Source organism: Triticum dicoccoides, chromosome 3B (genome assembly GCF_002162155.2).
Source record: "Triticum dicoccoides isolate Atlit2015 ecotype Zavitan chromosome 3B, WEW_v2.0, whole genome shotgun sequence".
NCBI lineage: Eukaryota > Viridiplantae > Streptophyta > Magnoliopsida > Poales > Poaceae > Triticum > Triticum dicoccoides.
Genome location: NC_041385.1, coordinates 523779740 through 523800350, shown reverse-complemented (window position 1 = coordinate 523800350; position 20611 = coordinate 523779740).

Here is a 20611-nt window from a genome sequence, read left to right as displayed (position 1 = left end):
ATGACGGAGGTGGATCCTCGGTGGTGTATTGAGGTGGTGAGTAGTGGACTCATGTGCGCAAAACCATTTCAAGTTGGTGTATCGTAGGATAGCTTAGCCAAGAGTCAAAGCTGGCTTGCTGCAATAACCCCACCAACCCTTCTTGATAATGTGCATGTATGTAGGATCTGATGTAAGTCTTGGTGAGTACCTTTGTACTCATGTTGCTTTAATTTACATTTTTCAGAAGACGATGCAACCCCTTCTGATGGGTTCTTCGTAGACGTTGACATCGATGAGTAGACCGAGGCCCAGGTGGTGACCCTGAGCTTGTGAAGGACCATGTAGTATAGCCAGGCTTTCCCAAGCCTCTTTTATTTTACTAGTTGTCTGTACTCAGACAAGTTACTTCCGCTTTTGGATTGTATGTCTGTATGACTTGAATGCTGGGTCGTGTGACCCATACTTGTGTGTATGATATGTAAGTCTCTCTGAGCCTTAAATAAAGTACTGGTGTCGTAGAGTCATGTTGTGATGCCTTGTTGTATTTGCACATATCGAGCATATTGTGTGTATGATTGAAATGCTTGGTATGTGTGGGATCTGACTATCTAGTTGTTTATTCTTAGTAGCCTCTCTTACCGGGAAATGTCTCCTAGTGTCTCCACTGAGCCTTGGTAGCTTGCTACTGCTCCGGAACACTTAGGCTGGCCGGCATGTGTCCTTCTTTGTTCCTGTGTCTATCCCTTCGTGGAAATGTCATGCGATGGATACCGGAGTCCTGTTAGCCCGCTACAGCCCGGTTTACCGGAGTCCTGTTAGCCTAGTGCTACAGCCCGGATTCACTTGCTGATGACCGAGACGTTCGATGCTGGGTCATGGATGCCTGTCCCTGTAAGTCTGTGCCACTTTGGGATTACGACTAGCCATGTCAGCCCGGGCTCTTTACCATATGGATGCTAGCGACATTATTATATACGTGTGCCAAAAGGCGCAAACGGTCCCGGGCAAAGGTAAGACGACACCCGTGGGAATACCGTGCGTGAGGCCGCAAAGGGATATGAGGTGTTACATGCTAGATCGGTGTGGCATCGAGTCGGGGTCCTAACAGCTTGAAGTATTACTATTTTTATGTCAATATTAAACTTTTATCTTGAATCTTTTGGATCTGAACATTCATGCCACAATAAAGAATTACATTGAAAATTATGTTAGGTAGCATTCCACATCAAAATTTCTGTTTTTATCATTTACCTACTCGAGGTCGAGCTGGAATTAAGCTTGGGGATGCTTGATACGTCTCCAACGTATCTATCCATGCTATTAAATTATCTGTTTTGGATGTTTAATGGGCTTTATTATACACTTTTATATTATTTTTGGGACTACCTATTAACCGGAGGCCCAGTGCAAATTGCTGTTTTTTTGGCCTATTTCAGTGTTTCGCAAAAAAGGAATATCAAACGGATTCCAAATGGAATGAAACCTTCGGAGGAATCGTTTTTGGAACAAACGCAATCCAGGGGACTTGGAGTGGACGTCAAGGAAGCAACGAGGCAGCCACGAGGCAGGAGCGCGAGCCCAGGGGGGTAGGCGCGCCCCCACCCTCGTGGGCCCCTCGTGGCTCCCCTGACCAACTTCTTTCGCCTATATATACTCATATACCCTGAAAACATCCGAGAGCACTACGAAACCCTATTTCCACCGCCGCAACCTTTTGTACCCTTGAGATCCCATCTTGGGGCCTTTTTCGGTGCTCCGTCGGAGGGGGAATCGATCACGGAGGGCTTCTACATCAACACCATAGCCTCTCCGATGAAGTGTGAGTAGTTTACCTCAGACCTTCGGGTCCATACTTATTAGCTAGATGGCTTCTTCTCTCTCTTTGGATCTCTATACAAAGTTCTACTCGATCTTCTTGGAGATCTATTCGATGTAACTCTTTTTGCAGTGTGTTTGTCGAGATCCAATGAATTGCGGGTTTATGATAAAGATTATCTATGAACAATATTTGAATCTCCTCTGAATTCTTTTATGTATGGTTTGTTATCTTTCAAGTCTCTTCGAATTATCAATTTGGTTTGGCCTACTAGATTGATTTTTCTTGCAATGGGAGAAGTGCTTAGCTTTGGGTTCAATCTTGCGGTGTCCTTTCCAAGTGACAGCAGGGGAAACAAGGTACATATTGTATTGTTGCCATCGAGGATAAAAAGATGGGGTTTATATCATAATGCTTGAGTTTATCCCTCTACATCATGTCATCTTGCCTAATGCATTACTCTATTCTTATGAACTTAATACTCTAGATGCATGCTGGATAGCGGTCGATGTGTGGAGTAATAGTAGTAGATGCAGAATCGTTTCGATCTACTTGTCGCAGACGTGATGCCTATATACATGATCATGCCTAGATATTCTCATAACTATGCACTTTTCTATCAATTGTCCAACAGTAATTTGTTCACCCACCATAATACTTATGCTATCTTGAGAGAAGCCACTAGTGAAACCTATGGCCCCCGGGTCTATTTTCCTTCATATAAGTTTCCGACCTATTTTATCTTGCAATCTTTACTTTTCAATCTATATCATAAAAATACCAAAAATATTTATCTTATTATCTCTATCAGATCTCACTTTTGCAAGTGGTCGTGAAGGGATTGACAACCCCTTTATCAAGTTGGTTTCAAGGTTCTTATTTGTTTGTGCAGGTACTAGGAATTTGAGTGTAGCCTCCTACTGGATTGATACCTTGGTTCTCAAAAACTAAGGGAAATACTTACTCTACTTTACTGCATCACCCTTTCCTCTTCAAGGGAAAACCAACGCATGCTCAAGAGGTAGCAGCATGCATGAATCCCCGTCGTCGGCTTGAAGCACTACAAAAAAAATACACTTCCGTGATGATACATGTTTGTCACAGTAGGTCACATTTTCTGTCATGCATGTACATCCATGACGATTTTATGACAGAATCAAGATATTCATACCTATGCTATCGTAGAAGTGTTCCATGACATTACCAAAATTATCATCACGAAAGTGTCCACTTCCATGACGATAAATCGCGTGTCACAGAAGTGCTTTCGTCAAGGGTGACCGACACGTGGCATCCACCATAATGGAACGCCGTTAAGCTATTGGGTCCAGTTTTAGATCCGATAACCCGTTAACAGGATGGACCAATGGGAAATTTCCACGTGTAAAATCATCATTGGCTGGAGGAAACACGTGTCAGCTTCGCATTTTCACAGGTGTCACTCATCCAATGGGCGCGATGCGCCTATGATATGTTGACACGTGGACCAGCCCAAAAGTGGCCCATAAAGTTTAAATGGGCCGGCCCAACTAAAGGCCCACAAGATTTTGTGGTCCATAATGGGCCGGCCAAGCTAAAGGCCCACGAGATTTTGCAGACCATAATGGGCCAGCCCAGCTAAAGGCCCATAAGATTTTGCGGGCCATAATGGGCCGGCCCAGCTAAAGGCCCACGAGATTTTGTGGACCATAATGGGCCGGCCCAGCTGAAGGCCCACAAAATTTTGAGGACCATAATGGCCAGCCCAGCTAAAGGCCCACGAGATTTCGCTGACCATAATGGGCTGGTCCAGGTGAAGGCCCACAAGATTTTGAGGGCACTAGTAGGCCGGCCCATTAACAGGTTGCCATGTTTTGGGTCAAATGCCGGCCCATATTTGATTCGCTCCATTAACAGCCTGTCACGTTCCGGGCCTAATAAAGGCCCAGATGAGATCTAGCCCGTTAAAAGCCTACCATGTTCTAGGCCAAATTACGGCCCAGATCAAGTCCAACCCTTTAATAGGCTTTGGGCTAAATTATGGCCCATATCAGAGTTGGCCCGTCAACTCGATGCTATGCTTTTGGGCCCATTTGATAAAGGCCCATTTAGTAATTCAGCCTGATATTAGTTTCGGCCTGTTAAAGGCCCGTTTAACATTTCGTCCCTATATTTATTTTGGCCTGTTAAAAGCCCGTCATATAGTTGGGCCTAACTATGGCCCGGTTTGCATCCGGCCTGCTCACAGCAAATAATCTGATTGGGCCAAACAAGGACCGAGACAATTTTGGCCTGTTACAAGCCCGTGATTTGATTGGCACAATCATGGGCCGAGGTCTATTTCGGCCTGCTGCCGGCCCGTGAGTTGTTCGGCACGTTTTAGGCCCAACCTAATTTTCAGCCTCCTAAAAGCCCATTGAGTTTTCTTGCGGAAATAGGGCCGGTGGTTTACTCGGCCTATTAAAGGCCCGAATCTACTAGTAGGCCAGTTTACATTTAAGCCTGTTAACGGACCAAGATGACGGGGGCCATGATGCGGATCATACATAGTGATTTGCATGAGGGCCCGATTATGTACCGTAATTTTACAGTTTGGCTGGTTGACTGTGAAGATAGGATATATATATATATAGTAAAAGAACTACAGCATCGTGAATAAGAAAAAACCTAGACTATACAATAAAGAAATCACGGCATATTACATCCATTGGGCATCAAAGTTCGCCACTATGATAATAAAGCACAAGCAGACAACACATTACATACACTGGGCATCAAAGATCGCCACCAGTGCAAATAAACATGCCGACAAAATAATATACAAAACCGACATCACTTCAATAGAGTTCAAGAAAGGTTAGCCCTGCTCGGGAGCTGCAGCGCAAGCAGCTGAGCAAGCTGATGAGACTGTGCATGTTTGACACGTATATCCTCCTCACTCTGAAAGATAAACAAGCAGACATATGGCAGGTTTTGCACATATAAGTATCAGTGCTGACAATTCATCACATTTCTTATTGACGAATAAAGTGACACAGTTTAAAATAGCATTAACACAATATGGTATTGCTCATGTCAAGACATGGCAGGAAATGACATTGTGAAGGAGTTGGCAGCTTCACGACACCATTGGATTACAGATCAAGAACTCATAAGTATCAATGGTTAGTGTGTTGTCAATTTATCCCATTTTAGATTGGCAAATAAAGAGATGGTTTAAATAATAGTAGAATGATATGACATTGTTCATAGTTAAGACATTGCAAAATATGACATTGTGCTGTAGTGGGTAGGTTCACCACACCATTGGATTACGGATCAAGAACAAAAGCATACATGCAGTGCAAAAGAATATCACTTGCTCTGTATAGTTTAATTTACATGGTATGAAGAAGGAACTTGGTTGTACAACTGAAAACTTAAATTGAGAAGGACAAACTTTTGTTTATGAACTACATAATAAAATTTAAACATGCCATTTGATGCAAACACCAAAAATAAACAGTTGTTGCAGTCATGCCTAACCAAATATACACAACAAAGTTTGAAGGCTTGAGAAGGACAAACTTACATTATTGGTGAAGACAGGTGTCGGTGTCAAAACCGGCGGATCTCGGGTAGGGGGTCCCGAACTGTGCGTCTAAGGCTAAAGGTAACAGGAGACTGGGGACACGATGTTTACCCAGGTTCGGGCCCTCTCGATGGAGGTAATACCCTACTTCCTGCTTGATTGATCTTGATGATATGAGTATTACAAGAGTTGATCTACCACGAGATCAGAGAGGCTAAACCCTAGAAGCTAGCCTATGGTATGATTTTTGTTGTGTCCTATGGACTAAACCCTCCGGTTTATATAGACACAGGAGGGGGCTAGGGCTACACAGAGTCGGTTACAGAGAAGGAGATCTACATCAGAATCGCCAAGCTTGCCCTCCACGCCAAGGGAAGTCCCATTCGGACACAGGACGAAGTCTTCAATCCTGTATCTTCATAGTCCAACAGTCCGGCCAAAGCATATAGTCCGGCTATCCGGATACCCCCTTATCCAGGACTCCCTCAGTAGCCCCCGAACCAGGCTTCAATGCTGATGAGTCCGGTGCGCAGATTGTCTTCGGCATTGCAAGGCGGGTTCTTCTCCAAATCCGGCACACCCGTCGTAGCGAACGGTGTCCGGCCTCCCAGTAAGGTTGTACTCCTCGGCTTCTGTGCTTCAATAATGGCCATCTCCACGTGTCGAGCAAAGACGAGGGGCCGGGGCATTTTTACATTTGCCACCCTAAGGCCGTAGGCAAGCCGTCTATTTGAAGAGACGGGGATCCTCAGATCCAGATCACACCACCTTCTCCCGAGCAAGCATTCCGTAGAGCGCGTCCAAAAGAGGCCATCCCATCATGACCGGTCGCTGAAGCCCTGCCCGTCGCTCCCCTAGCTCGAAACCAGGGGATTGGGAAAAGTGTTCCATCCCTCACAGCCGCCTAATAGAGCTGCAGACCAAAGGGTTCCTTCTGCCCGCATACATGGTCCCCGTCCGATCCGGACTAGCCAGCTATAATGGCGGGGAGCAAGCGGAGAGATTCCCTAACCCATCTCGGGGGGAGCGGGTATGCCTTATCCCATATCTACTAAGAGGCGTCGGGTTTCCAATCCACCCATTCCTCCGCGGGCTCCTGGAGTTCTACGGTCTCCAGTTGCATAATCATACCCCCGCCTCCATACTGCACATCGCGGGTTATGTTGCCCTCTGCGAGCTGCTCCTGGGCTGTGAAGCTCATTTCGAGTTATGGAAGAGGTTATTCTGCCTTGTCCCCCACAACCAGGAGGGATCTATATATCAAGTGCGCGGAGCCAAAATATGGCGCATCGCCCAGACCGGATACCTGCCCGGTACTCCAAAGAAGGCGTCCGAAGACTGGGGCTCAGAGTGGTTTTATGTTGATGACATTCCCCTTCTGGACCCAGTCCGAACGGGCTTTCCTGAGTTTACCAATACTCCGCTGAAGAAACGCCAAAGCTGGCGCCCTCGGAGCCCCCAGGAGGAAGATAACAGAGAAGTCCTCTATCTGATGAGCCGGATAAAAACCCTGGCCAAATCAGGATTGACAATAATCGAAGTTATGTCAATATGTGTAATAAGGGGAGTGCAGCCACTTCAATATAGGGGAAAAACCATGTGGCACTTCAACGGAGAAGACGATGCCTCCCGCTACGGTTGCAAAGGTCCGGACTCCGCCACATCTTCGGCGAGGATACTGTCCGATTTGTACAAAGGAGAAGAAGAGGAGTTCCTCCGCATTAAACCACGGGATGGGTTCTCCATGTATAACCCCCGAAGCTGGGTAAGCTGTCATCCTTTACTCGACTCTGTCCATTCTTACCTTGTCACAATTATTTACCTTGCCGTTTCAAAACAGGAACTAAGGAAGGCTGGGAAAGAGTTCAACAGCCCCTCTCTGCAGCTAGAGGATCCCGACTGAGCTCTCGATCCCGGACTTGAAGAAGATCCGGACATATCCATGGAATTTGCCAACGGGACTTTCTACCAGGCAAGCAGTGGTGGCTCTTTAGTGGCCATCATCGCGGATTATCCCGGACTGCTTCCCGTGTCGCATGTAGGTAATGTAGGGGTCCCAACCTTCCGAAAGGATTCTTTCGTTTTGTCGTACCTTATGCTCACATGCCGTATTTTTATAGAAACAGCAGTCGGGACACCACACAGAACCCGCGAGGGCCTCTCAGCAAGAGGCGCCTAGACAAGGTGGGCTTAAAAGGAAGGCGGTTAGGAGCGAGACGTAGGCGCAGAGGTATTCAATAAACTTGCCCCATGGTTATTTGGTCTTTTGGCGAGACATGACGGCTTTAATTATGCCCCGGCAGGAAACGCTGGACTATATCCAGGGACCCTACCGGCCACGCCTCCAGCAGCCGGATTCCTGAACCGGATTCACGGGCGGAGGTTGATGTGGGGATAGCACTGAACTATCCTCCTACGAAGGATACAGATAGGCTTTCCGCCACAAATTCTGAAGTGGAGAGTGCCATGAATCACCGGCGCCGACGGGCCATACTTCATGGTGGTATTTTTTCCGAAGAGGCGCTTAATGCCTTTAATTCCGGACACGCATATATCCGCGCTGCTCAAGATGGACTTGCCAGAGCAACGGACCAGTATGTGAAGGATATACGGGTAAGAAAATTTAATAAGTATGTGTAGTAGTAGCCCCTGAGACTTGAAACAGTTGGCATAGCTGATTTAAGGATCATTAAATGTGTAGGTTCTTGTAGAGAAGAATGCCCAGTTGTCTCAAGAGCTGGAGGAATGTAAGGCCCAAATGAAGGCAAATCTTGCCGAACAAGAGGAATCCAAAAAGGCCTCTTCTGGTAATATTTTCCTTCTACCAGTTTGTTTGTTCGGCATGTTTTATAAATCTGACAAAAGATTCGGCAGACGCTCCCGGAGGAAATCCGAAGACTGTGGGAGATAATGAGCTGCACCTGCTAAGTCAGCTGAAGGCGGGCGAACGCGTGCTAACACAGTCTATCCAGGAGAAAAATAAGCTCCAAGATGCTAATATTCGAATGAGCGTCGAGTTGAATGATGTTCGGGCTCAGCTCGCGGACTCCGTGAAGGAGAACAACAGGCTTCGACGCGGCATTTATAGTAAGTGCTTTAAACGAGCTGCAAAACAGTTCGGCGAGGAAGCGAATTATCAGAGTTGTGTCTGCGGGTATGTTGATGGGCCGTCCCAGAGAGGAGATGCCCGGATCCGCAGGCGATATGCTGCAAGATCTTTCACAACTGCACGAACGAGCTCGGCAGGTGATGCAGGGTATTGCCCAGGCCTTGTGTCCATCCGCTTCCCTGCTAGGAGGCATGAGCGAACTTGTAGAGATGCTCAAAGGAGCACGGCGGAGCTTTAGGTTGTGGAAGATATCAGCTTGTCGGCAAGGTGCGAGAGAAGCTTGGGCCATGGTGAAGACACGGTACACCAAGGCTGACCCGAACCATATGGCCGAAGTCGGACCGGTGGAGTCAGATGGACAAGAGATACTCGTTAGTCTGGTATATGACCAAGTAGCGTTAGCTGCAAAGTATTCCTAACAGGATTGTAATCTAGACAACCTGTTGGATGGTATAGAGGAAGAGTACAGCCAGTCTAAATGACTATGTAATTTGAATGGGCTTATGTACTCCCTAGCCGGATTGAAAATCCTTTGTCATGGTGGACCTTTTCGCTTCAGCCCCCGGACCCGACAATCCGGGGTGTGTCCGAATACCCGCACAGTTATGAAAAATCGGGGTATGCGTGGAAACCAGGCGTAGGGGTCATAAGTGCTTGAACAGACAAGTACCCAACTAGTTATGTTATATTACATGGATAGTAAGAAACATCTTCCAGAGAGAATAGTTCCGTTAGGGGTTCCTTTCTCTAGGTCCGCATGCATCGATGTGCATGTCCGAACTGCGAACAGAAGCGCAGGAAACAAAACATCTGGGTATTTACGTTGTAATGAACGAGAACATCTTTTGTTCACCGACCGAATATTCCCTTAAGAACGCTAGCTTTCAGCTTCACCTAGTCTGAGGTACACATCCGGCTCAACCGGCAGTAACAATCACAGAGGTGCTCCCCTTATGCCCTAGCCGAATTAACGGGAACGTAGGGCATAAATACAAGAGCCAGGCAACCCAGCATGGCCAAAACTTAAGTCATATGGATGCATATAATGGTGAAGAAAAGGAACATATGGAAAGAAAAATGCATATGTGGCTATCAAGGAGCCATTAAAGTAGTTATATTTAGCTTCCGAATAGGAAGCCCCCAAGTATAGTGTGCATGCATAGTGCGGCCGGAGTGATCAGGGCATCCGTACAGTTTTAAGGCTGTATGTTAAAAGGAAAAAGATGGCGAGAAAGGAAGAAAGAGAACATAATTGAAGAGGCGGAGTTAAGGAGACAAACACTGAGTTCAACACTAGGCGTAGAATCTTCGGAGTCTGGCCGCGTTCCATGGGTTCGGCTCGAGTCTGTTATCAGATGCACTGCGTAGATGGTACGCTCCTCCGGTGAGAACTTTATCAATGATGAAGGAACCCTCCGACTTGGGTTTGAGCTTGTCCTTCTTCTTCACGGGGAGGCGAAGAACGAGTTCTCCAATGTTATAATTTTTGGACCGTACTTCTCTGCTTTGATACCTTCGAGCCTATTGTTGATAGAATGCTGAACGGGCTTTAGCGACATCACGCTCCTCTTCCAAAGCATCTAAGTTGTCCTGTCGATCTAGCTCGACTTCCTTCTCTTCATACATGCGCACGCGAGGTGAGTCATGGATTATGTCGCAGCGCAGCACTGCTTCTGCGCCGTACACCATAAAAAATGGTGTGTATCCGGTGGTACGATTCAGCGTGGTCCGCAGCCCCCAGAGTACGGAGTCGAGTTCCTCGACCGAATGTGTGTCTGATTCCTTCAAGTATCGCACTAGTCTGGGTTTAATGCCGCTCATGATAAGACCATTTGCACGTTCGACTTGACCGTTTGTTTGGGGGTGATAGACAGAGGCATAGTCGAGCTTAATGCCCATTTTGCTGCACCAGGTTTTCACCTCATCGGCTATAAAATTCGAGCCATTGTTAGTGATGATGCTGTGGGGGACACCGTAACGGTGTACAACCCTTGATATGAAGTCTATCACTGGTCCAGATTCGGCCGTTTTAACTGGTTTGGCTTCTATCCAATTGGTGAACTTGTCCACCATGACCAATAAGTATTTTTTCTTATGGCTTCCCCCTTTAAGGGTCCCACCATATCCAGCCCCCAGACCGCGAAGGGCCAAGTTATGGGGATTGTTTGGAGAGAGGTAGGGGGCATATGGCTCTAATTGGCAAATAGTTGACAACAAACGCAATGTTGGACAAGGTCCTGTGCGTCTGCCCGGGCTGTCGACCAGTAAAAACCTGTCCGAAAGGCCTTGCTTACAAGCGCTCGGGCTGCCGCGTGGTGCCCGCCTAGTCCGGAATGGATTTTGGCTAAGAGCTGCCTCCCTTCCTCTTCGGAGATGCATCGTTGGAGCACTCCGGTGGTGCTCTTCTTGTAGAGCTCTCCTTCATGGACTTTGTAGGCCTTAGAGCGTTGCACAATACAACATGCCCCATTTTGGTCCTCGGGGAGCTCTTGCCTATTTAGGTAGGCCAAGAAGGGCTCGGTCCACGGGGCGATGACAGCCATTATTTTGTGGGCCGAAGGTGTTATTTTAGTAGCAGAGCCTCCGATTACGTCAGATGGTTCAGAAACTGGGGTTGTGTTCGGAGCCGGACTAGTAGTGCCGGACGGCTTGAACAGCCTTTCTAAGAAGATATTGGGTGGGACGGGGTCGCGTTTAGCACCGATGCGGGCGAGGATATCGGCCGCTTGATTATTTTCTCTGACCACATGGTGGAATTCGAGCCCCTCGAACCGAGCTGACATTTTGAGGACGGCATTGCGATAAGCCGCCATTTTCGGGTCCTTAGCATCAAAGTCTCCATTTACCTAAGATATTGCGAGGTTCGAGTCCCCGCGCACTTCGAGGCATTGGATGCCCATGGAGACTGGCATCCGAAGACCATGCAACAGAGCCTCGTATTCGGCTGCATTGTTGGAGTCTGTGTATAATATTTGGAGTATGTATTGGACCGTGTCTCCGGTTGGGGATGTCAGGACAACACCCGCTCCCAATCCGGCCAGCATTTTAGAGCCGTCGAAATGCATGATCCAATTTGAGTATGCTCCGTACTCTTTAGGGAGTCGGCTTCTGTCCATTCGGCGACGAAGTCGGCTAGTACTTGCAACTTAATGGCCCGCCGTGGTTTGTATGTTATGTTAAACGGGAGGAGCTCAATAGCCCATTTAGCAATTCGGCCTGTTGCGTCACAGTTATTTATTATGTCATTGAGTGGTACTTCGGAGGCCACCGTGATCGAACACTCTTGAAAGTAGTGTCGTAGTTTCCGGGATGCCATGAAGACCGCGTATGCTATCTTTTGATAGTGTGGGTACCGAGATTTGCATGGAGTGAGGACAGTGGACATGTAGTATACCGGCTTTTGGAGCGGGAGCTTGTGTCCGTCTACCTCTTGTTCGACGACGAGCACTGCGCTCACAACTTCGTTTGTTGCGGCTATGTATAATAGCATGGGTTCGCCAATGTTTGGCGTGGTCAGGACTGGGTTTGTGGCCAACAGTGCCTTTATTTCTTCCAGTCTGGCCGTGGCCGCATCCGTCCACTTGAAGTGTTCGGTGTGTCGAAGAAGGCGATACAGAGGTAGTGCCTTTTCTCCTAAGCGGGAGATAAATCGGCTTAAGGCAACCACACATCCAGTTAGTTTCTGGATCTGCTTGGGGTCTGTTGGGATAGCCAACTGTGATAGAGCTCGGATTTTTGCGGGATTTGCTTCAATTCCTCTATTGGAAACGATGGAGCCGAGTAATTTCCCGGAGGGTACCCCGAAGACACATTTCTCCGGGTTGAGCTTGATGTCGTATGTTCGGAGGTTGTCGAACGTAAGCCTCAAGTCATCTATTAAAGTTTCAACGTGTCTTGTTTTGATGACCATGTCGTCTACATAGGCCTCTACTGTCTTGCCGATTTGTTTTTCCAGGCATGTCTGAATCATGCGTTGATAGGTTGCGCCGGCATTTTTGAGACCGGAAGGCATGGTGTTAAAAGAGAAGGGGTCGTATGGTGTAGTGAAGGCCGTTGCGGCCTGGTAGGACTCCGCCATCTTGATCTGATGGTATCCGGAGTATGCGTCGAGGAAGCACAATGAGTCATGTCCTGCTGTGGCGTCGATGATTTGGTCAATGTGGGGGAGGGGGAAGGGATCCTTAGGTCAAGCTTTATTGAGGTCCTTGAAATCGACACATAAGCGCCAGGACTTGTCCTTCTTTGGTACCATTACCAAGTTTGCTAGCGAATCCGGATGTTTGATGTCTCCGATGAATCCGGCCTTGAGTAGCTTGGCTAGCTCCTCTGCCATCGCTTGCCACTTAGGCTCTGAGAAGCGCCTAAGAGTCTGCTTGACTAGCTTGTATCCTTTAAGTATATTGAGGCTGTGTTCGGCCAGCCTGTGTGGGATGCCCGGCATGTCTGAAGGGTGCCAGGCGAAGATATCCCAATTCTCACGTAGGAAATCTCACAGTGCGGCGTCTATTGTGGGGCTCAACTGTGTCCCAATGGAAGCTGTGTTTGTAGGGTCTGTTGGGTGGACCTGGAATTTGACTATCTCGTCCGCGGGTTTGAAGGAGGTGGATTTAGGTCGCTTGTCGAGTATCACGTCGTCTCTGTCCACAGTTGCTCGCAGCGTTGTTAGTTCTTTGGCCGCGAGGGCTTCTGATAATGCTTCCAGGGCAAGGGCGGCGGTTTTATTTTCAGCGTGGAGTGTGATGTCCAGATCACTAGCTAGAGTGATGATTCCATTGGGCCCGGGCATTTTGAGTTTCATGTACCTGTAGTGGGGTATAGCCTGGAAACTCCTGAATGCGTCTCGCCCCAAGAGGGCATGGTATCCGCTGCTAAACGGGGCCACTTGGAATGTAATTTCTTCGGACCTGTAATTCTCTGGCATGCCGAATACCACATCCAGTGTGATTCTTCCCGCGCATTGTGACTCCCGACTAGGGATGATTCCCCTGAAGGTTGTGCTACTTTGCCCAATGCGGTTCCTGTCAATTTCCATCTTGTTAAGGGTTTCCTCGTAGATGAGGTTTAGCCCGCTTCCGCCGTCCATGAGCACTTTAGTGAGCCTGAAGCCGTCCACGATTGGACTAAGGACCAAAGCGGCTGGTGCTCGGACTATTCGGAACTGAGGTTCGTCACTGGCATTGTAGGTTATAGCTGTGTCGTTCCATGGGTTTATTGTTGCCATGTGGCAAACTTTGGCGAGGCTGCACTGAGCTTGCTTGCGCCTATTATTTGAGGCGAAAGTCTCGAAGACTGTAAATACCGTATTGTTGTTTCCTGCGGGTTGTTGTTCCATTGTATGGTTTAAGAGGAGATCCTCGCCGCTCTTTGCTACCTGCTGGAGTATCCAACATGCCCTAAGGCTATGAGTTGGTGTAGTATCCAGTGTGGTGTGAATTTCCACGCTCCACTGAACCATTCTTCCAATACGGTTCCGCGCCTTGTATCAGGCTTTGGTTTTTTTGGTAATTGAATCGGGTAACTTACGAGAGCTTGCCCTTTTAGATCGGACAAAGGGTTTAGTGAGAGCTGGGTTGTCCCAGAAGTTTGTTTGGGTTTTCCAGGCGCTTTCCATCGCGCAGTACTTCTGCACTATGGCCGCTAAGTTAGCAAAGTGTACTATGTCACGGCGACTTATAGCGTTGAGGATCCCTTTGTCCGTGCAATTGTTGCAGAAGAGGGAGATTGCGTCTTCCTCGCGATAGTCCTTAACCATGTTTAACACAAGGAGAAATCTGGCCCAGTAATGATGTACTGTCTCTTGTGGCTCTTGTCTGATTTGTTGAATATTGAATAAATCTGGGTGGGTGGGTGGTTTTGAATCCGAATCCTGACCCAATCTGAGACCCAGGGGCAAGGAAGTTCTCGAGCTTAACGGCTCGATCTCTGGGATGCTGCCCAATTCGTTTGACCCGTCGCCCGATCCTAAGCTCGGGGTTTGGGTCATGTCCTCCCGCGAGCGGGTGTCCGGCTCAGAGAGCTCAGAAATCCGGACACAGTTCATCCTCAAAATAAAGGGAGAATCCGTATGATGCTCCTCCGCTACCGAGATCTTGTGGGTGACCGGCGGAGAATAAATCTCCCTTTGGTCGGGTTTAAGCCCGATCCGATCATAGACCGTAGCGCCGCCTAGGGCGGCGATGTGATCCAAGAGCTCATTAAGGGAAGAGAGCTCCATTGGATTCATACATTCGGCGAGTTCCGAACTAACGTGGAGGCTGTTTTTGATGACCTGAGAAGTCATTATCGGCGCGACAGCCGATCGGGCGGTCATCACGAAGCCGCCCAGACGGAGAGTTTGGCCTTGGTCTAGCGCTCCTTCAGAGGTGATGTTGTCCCTGACAACGAGGCGGGCCATCAAGCCTTACTGCAACGACACAGATGATCTCTCAATGAAAGCACCAATGTCGGTGTCAAAATCGGCGGATCTCGAGTAGGGGGTCCCGAACTGTGCATCTAAGGCTAATGGTAATAGGAGACTGGGGACACGGTGTTTACCCAGGTTCGGGCCCTCTCGATGTAGGTAATACCCTACTTCCTGCTTGATTGATCTTGATGATATGAGTATTACAAGAGTTGATCTACCACGAGATCAGAGAGGCTAAACCCTAGAAGCTAGCCTATGGTATGATTGTTGTTGTGTCATATGGACTAAACCCTCCGGGTTATATAGACACCGGAGGGGGCTAGGGCTACAGAGAGTCAGTTACAAAGAAGGGGATCTACATCCGAATCACCAAGCTTGCCTTCCACGCCAAGGAGAGTCCCATCCGGACACAGGACAAAGTCTTCAATCTTGTATCTTCATAGTCCAACAGTCCGGCCAAAGCATATAGTCCGGCTGTCCGAATACCCCCTTATCTAGGACTCCCTCAACAGGCTCTATAAAGCCCTTGTCCATGCCGATCGGGGGGGGGGGGCAATACAAGAAGTTTACCACAGAATCTTCTTCATAAGCATTGCCTTTATTCTACATTTTGTTAATAGTAAATATAGATGTGATAATATAAGAAAAAATAGAGAATATTTAAGATAAGATGAAGAGTGATGCTACATAACCAAGTAGCTATAAATGTAAGTACGACGATACAGGCAAAAGGTACAGCCAAGAGCAATGAAGAGCTAAACTTCTTCACTACCATCGGGTGTTATCCAACCTTACGGTAAGAGTAAATATAGATATGATGTGTAGAAAATGGAGGGCAAAGGAAAATAAGCTGCAGAGTGATGGTACATGAACAACTACATGTCAATATAAGTACACTGATAAAGGACAACAGGTACTTACAAGAACAATGCAGAGCTAAAAAAATTCATTGGCATTGGATATATTCTACACTACTATAAACATTCATACAGATCAGAAAATTTGGAGCAAACAATTGATAAGAAAGCTATCATGCATACTGCTATCACATAATGAACCAGGTATGTACGCAAGTATAGTGATACAGGACAAAAGGTATTAACAAGAGCAAAGCAGTGGGCAGCATATTTGCGATATCCCGTTGTTCTTTTCAAACCGGAATTCTTCTTCGAGCAGATTTCCTGCAAAAAAGATCCGTAAGGCACATGCGGAAAAGTAGAAGTTCAAATTCTCATGTGATATCATTGACAGTACCTCATCCCGGGAACGAGACCAGTGCATAACAAGGTTTTTCCATTCAATGTCTTCTAAATTTAGCACAGGAGACTTCACCAGAAATTCGTTTATAGACTTGCCATCGAAGTGTGATTTCCTCAGGTAACACCAATACTACTGCAATGCTTCCTTGAAAAGCGCAAGCAAGATTTGCTCGTCATGACTATTGATAACCCACAAGTGTAGGGGATAGCAACAGTTTTCGATAAGTAAGAGTGTCGAACCCAACGAGGAGCTGAAGGTAGAATAAATATTCCCTCAAGTCCTATCGACCACCGATACAACTCTACGCACGCTTGACGTTTGCTTTACCTAGAACAAGTATGAAACTAGAAGTACTTTGTAGGTGTTGTTGGATAAGTTTGCAAGATAATAAAGAGCATGTAAATAAAAGCTAGGGGCTGTTTAGATAAAGAAGCAATAAAGTAAATATAGCGAGTGTGGAAAATTGGTGGTAGGAGTTGTGGAATTTTCCCTAGGCAATTGACTATGTTAGTAGACCGGTAATCACTATTACAATTCTATTTGAGGGAGAGGCATAAGCTAACATACTTTCTCTACTTGGATCACATGCACTTATGATTGGAACTCTAGCAAGCATTCGCAACTACTAAAGATTCATTAAGGTAAAACCCAACCATAGCATTAAACTATCAAGTCCCCTTTATCCCATATGCAAACAACCTACTTACTCGGATTTGTGCTTCTGTCACTCACGCCACCCACCATAAGCAAATCATGAACATATTGCAAACCCTACAGTGGGGATCCCTCACGCTTGTGCGACACAGAGAGAACAATAGGACAGCACCAATAATAAAACATGCAACTCAAACCAATCATAGCAATTCATCAATCACCGGTAGGACAACGAAAATCTACTCAGACATCATAGGATGGCAACACATCATTGGATAATAATATGAAGCATAAAGCACCATCTTCAAGTAGAGGGTACAGCGGGATGCGGGAGAGTGGACCTCTGAATATAGATGGGGGAAGGTGATGGAGATGTTAGTGAAGACACCGGAGGTGTTGGTGTAGATCGCGGTGATGATGATGGCCCCCGGTAGCGTTCCAGCACCACCGGAAGAAAGGGGGAGAGAACCCCCCTTCTTCTTCTTCTTCCTTGAACTCCTCCCTAGATGGGAGAAGGGTTTCCCCTCTGGTACTTGGCTCCCATGGCTTGGGAGGGGCGAGAGCCCCTCCAGATTTGATCTATCTCTCTATTTCCGCGTTCTCGGATTCTACCCCTTCACCGTTTCTTTAATATCCGGAGATCCGTAACTCCGATTAGGCTGAATCTTTCGCCCAGATTTTTCTCATAAAATTAGCTTAATTGCGACAAAATAAGAGCATTAACCGCCTTACAGGCGGCCCACGAGAGTGCCAGGCGTGCCCAGGGGGTGTGGGCGCGCCCCCCTGTCTCGTGGCCACCTCAGACACCGTTTCGCGTTGATTCTTCCTCCGAAAAATCCCAAATATTCCAAAATAATTCTCTGTCCGTTTTTATCCCATTTGGACTCCGTTTGATATTGGTTTTCTGCGAAATATAAAACATGCAACAAACAAGAACTGGCACTGGGCACTGGATCAATATGTTAGTCCCAAAAATAGTATAAAAAGTTGCCAAAAGTATATGAAAGTTGAAGAATATTGGCATGGAACAATCAAAAATTATAGATACGACGGAGACGTATCAGCATCCCCAAGCTTAATTCATGCTCGTCCTCAAGTAGGTAAATGATGAAAAGAAAATTTTTGATGTGGAATGCTACCTAGCATAATCTTGATCAAATATCTAATCATGGCATAAATATTAAGACACGAGTGATTCAAAGCAATAGTCTATCATTTGACATAAAAAACAATAATACTTCGAGCATACCAATAAAGCAATCATGTCTTTTCAAAACAACAAGGCCAAAGCAAGCTTATCCCTACAAAATCATATAGCTTGGCCATGCTTCATCTTCGTCACACAAAATGCTCCCATCATGCACAACCCCGATGCCGAGCCAAGCAATTGGTTCATACTTTTTAACGCGCTTCAACTTTTTCAACCCTCACGCAATACATGAGTGCAAGCCATGGATATAGCACTATAGGTGGAATAGAATATAATGGTGGAGGTTTATATGGATAAGACAAAAAAGGAGAAAGTCTCACATCGACGTGGCTAATAACGGGCTATGGAGATGCCCATCAATTGATGTCAATACGAGGAGTAGGGATTCCCATGCAACGGATGCACTAGAGCTATAAGTGTATGAAAGCTCAAACTAAAAACTAAGTGGGTGTGCATCCAACTTGCTTGCTCATGAAGACCTAGGGCATTTGAGGAAGCCCATCGTTGGGATATACAAGCCAAGTTCTATAATGAAAAATTCCCACTAGTATATGAAAGTGACAACATAAGAGACTCTCTGTATGAAGAACATGGTGCTACTTTGAAGCACAAGTGTAGAAAAAGGATAGTAACATTGCCCCTTTTCTTTTTCTTTTATCTTTTTTCTTTTTTTTCTTTTTTTCTTTTTCTTTTGGTGGGCTTCTTTGGCCCCCTTTTTTAGTTAGGCTTCTTTGGCCTTTCCCTTTTTTTCTTTTTTTTCTTTTTTTATGGGGCAATGCTCTATAATGATGATCATCACACTTTTATTTACTTACAACTCAATATTACAACTTGATACTAGAACAAATATATGACTCTATATGAATGCTTCCGGCGGTGTACCGAGATGTGAAATGATCTAGCGTAGCAATGACATCCAAAAACGGACAAGCCATGAAAACATCATGCTAGCTATCTTACGATCATGCAAAGCAATATGACAATAAATGCTCAAGTCATGTATATGATGATGATGGAAGTTGCATGGCAATATATCTCGGAATGGCTATGGAAATGCCATGATAGGTAGGTATGGTGGCTGTTTTGAGGAAGATATAAGGAGGCTTATGTGTGATAGAGCGTATCATATCACGGGGTTTGGATGCACCGGCGAAGTTTGCACCAACTCTCGAGGTGAGAAAGGGCAATGCACGGTACCGAAGAGGCTAGCAATGATGGAAAGGTAAAAGTGCATATAATCCATGGACTCACATTAGTCATAAAGAACTCATATACTTATTGCAAAAGTTTATTAGCCCTCAAAGCAAAGTACTACTACGCATGCCCATAGGGGGATATATTGGTAGGAAAAGACCATCGCTCGTCCCCGATTGCCACTCATAAGGAAGACAATCAAAGAAACACCCCATGCTTCAAATTTGTCACACAACGGTTACCATACGTGCATGCTACGGGACTTGCAAACCTCAACACAAGTGTATCTACAATACACAACCACCCACTAGCATGACCCTAATATCACCACCTTTATATCGCAAAACTATTGCAAGGAATCAAACATATCATATTCAACGATCTACAAGTTTATGTAGGATTTTATGACTAACCATGTGAATGAACAATTCATGTCATCTCTCTAAATTGATATAAATGAAGCAAGAGAGTTTAATTCTTTCTACAAAAGATGTGCCCACGCTCTAACAAATATAAATGAAGCAAAAGAGCGTTCTACAAATGGTGGTTTTCTATGTGAAGAGAAACAGGCAATCCAAACTTCAAACGATATACGTGAAGCACATGAAGCATTCTATAAAGCCATACTCAAAAGATTTAAATGAAGTGCAATGAGAATTATATAAATCAACCAGGGACTATCTCATACCAGCATGGTGCATAAAAGAAAAATGAAAACTAAATGCAAAAGACGCTCCAAGACTTGCACATAATGCATGAACGAAACGAATCCGAAAACATACTGATACTTGTTGAAGAAAGAGGGGATGCCTTCCGGGGCATCCCCAAGCTTAGACGCTTGAGTCTCCTTGAATATTTACTTGGGGTGCCTTGGGAATCCCCAAGCTTGATCTCTTGCCTCTGTTCCTTTTCCTCATATCGAAACCTCCTCGATTAGACACTTCATCCACACAAAACTTCAACAGAAAACTCGGTAAGATCCATTAGTATAATAAAACAAATCACTACTCTAAGTACTGTTGAAAACCAATTCATATTTTGTTCTTGCATTGTGTCTACTGTAATATAACTTTTCCATGGCTTAATCCATTGATATAAATTGATAGATTCATCAAAACAAGCAAACTATGCATCAAAAACATAATCTGTCAAAAACGGAACAATATGTAGAAATATGAAAATTCACCATACTTATGGTACCCCAAAAATTCTACAGAAATTAGGAAAAATAAAAAAGTTGTACATCAAGATATTTCAAAAGGAATCATAACCATTTGACATTCCAGTTAAAAATGTAAAATCGAGCACTACAGTGAAAGTTTCTGTCATGCACCGTACATACCAACAAGCATTGTAAACATCCTAAAGGCAAACCTTGGCACATCATTTTCATAATACAATGGAATTGTACAAGGGGATAATTATTTTTCATG